The sequence below is a fragment of the Puma concolor genome, chromosome C1 (assembly GCF_028749965.1).
Source record: "Puma concolor isolate L17-30 chromosome C1, mPumCon1.1.hap2, whole genome shotgun sequence".
Lineage (NCBI taxonomy): Eukaryota > Metazoa > Chordata > Mammalia > Carnivora > Felidae > Puma > Puma concolor.
Genome location: NC_141674.1, coordinates 68317589 through 68319516, shown reverse-complemented (window position 1 = coordinate 68319516; position 1928 = coordinate 68317589). Strand labels below are relative to the sequence as shown.

The 1928-nt window shown below is 40.1% G+C and overlaps 1 non-coding gene across 1 annotated transcript; it reads left to right on the top strand.

The window, feature by feature from the left end:
- Nucleotides 1-1419: 1419 nt before the first annotated feature.
- On the top strand, nt 1420-1568 carry LOC112848989 (U12 minor spliceosomal RNA). The gene has a single exon (XR_003222453.1). It is a non-coding gene; the product is annotated as a U12 minor spliceosomal RNA (small nuclear RNA).
- Nucleotides 1569-1928: the final 360 nt, after the last annotated feature.

Sequence of the window (1928 nt, the reverse complement as noted above, 5' to 3'; positions counted from 1 at the left end):
TAGTAGTTTTTTGATTTTCGGGTGTGGAAGTATTTCACAGAGAAGCAGAAGTCCAAAGATGCCAGGAAAATGGCAGATAAAGTTGGTTTTCCCCCAGGAAGTATCAGAGACAGTGCCACTAAATGCTTTGTCTCTACCAGCATTAGGACATGTGCTGGGGTGAGTCAGTCATGGGATTGCTTTTGTGCAAGTGTCAGGAAGGACATTAATACCAACATGAGCCTGTATTTTCTAACTAATCGGAATCCAAGGCAGAAAGGTGAATGCCATGATCTTCTCTCTCCTTCCTTGGCTCAGCAGGCATTTTTCATTTAGCTTTCCCTCAAGGACTGATCCCTCAGGCAAAGTTGCTGGAAAGAAGCCATGTATTTGAAGCTCAATGAAGCAGTCTACAAAAGTCTTACAGAAAGCCAGTCATGGAGTGCTAGGGCAATCATAAAGGTTTTAATCAAAATATTTCTGGTTCCTCTTCCTTTAGAACACATGTAGAATTGTATTTACTGTCATTGGCACACAGCTCCCTTCCCTGCTGTTCCCTGGTCTATGACTACTACTTCTTCTTCTTCTTCTTCTTTTAATGTTTATTTTTTGAGAGAGAGAGAGAGAGAGACAGAGTGTGAGCAGGGGAGAGGCAGAGAGAGAGAGGGAGACACAGAATCCGAAGCAGGCTCCAGGCTCCGAGCTGTCAGCACAGAGCCCGATTCGGGGTTTGAACTCACAAGCTGTGAGATCATGACCTGAGTCGAAGTCAGATGCGTAACTGACTGAGCCACCCAGGCGCCCCTCTATGACTACTTCTAACCAATCAGTAGTAAATGTGTCATTTCTGGGCTAGCACATCTTAATTGCTCCCTGGCAGAGTTCTTTTTACTTTGGCTCAGAAATTGGCAATGCCAGAAATGGTGGCTTCTCACTTAGCCTGTTTCCGTATTGAGTGTAATGAGCAAGGTATCTCTTGCCTGCTTCCAATGACCATGTAGCATGAGCAAGAAAGGAGCTTTTATTATTTGAAGACACTGAGATTTTAGAGCCATTTATTAACACACCACAATTTTAGCTATACTGGCTCATTGTTTTAAAAGAACTTACATTTATAAATTACAGACACTGATTTTCTTTCTCAAAGGTCATTTGTAGTAAGACATAGACTGAAGTAGAAGTAATGATCGATAGAAGCAAATTGATCCCATGTCCACAGACAGCATCCAGGATTTTCCACTGCATTAATTAGTTTGGAAAATGGAGAACTCTTTCATTCATACATAATATAATTCACAGTTACCCCATGACTGTATTTGCATTAAATTCTACATCTTAAGCCACAGAAGCCACAGGTTTTACTAGAACTAAGATTTGGTCAAGAAATAGGTATGAACAAAATGATGTGGGCTGCTGAGTAGTAGACCCTGAAAAAGTTTAATGCTTTAAACTTATGAGTAAGGAAAATAATGATGGGGGAGGTGCCCAAATCTTCACTGGTAATGTGAGATGAATTTTTGAGCAGGTAAAGTTTTCCCCTAAGGTGACCCACCTACTTCAGGGGATGACTGGGAGTCATGATCAGCCTGTCCCCCTTTAAAACTGAAAGAGTAGACTGGTATGAAGGTAATCCATGAGACTAAGAAGGAAAAAAACAACAACGAAAACAAAACAAAACATGCAAAGTTTACATCTGTTACATACAGGCTGACATGAACTGAATTGCCTGTAGCTAAAATTAAAACAAAGTGAGTGTTTGATGATCTGGACTCAATCTCAAGAATAAAGTAGTTGTCTCAAGAAAGGAAGAAGACTAATATGACAGTGGCCCAAGCAAATCTCAACACATCTTTTAAATTTTACCATTATTGGCATTGGCCCATTCAAATGTATTATTTAATTCTAAAGACACAAAATAGTTCAGAAAGATAGCCTGAAGATTTTCTTTT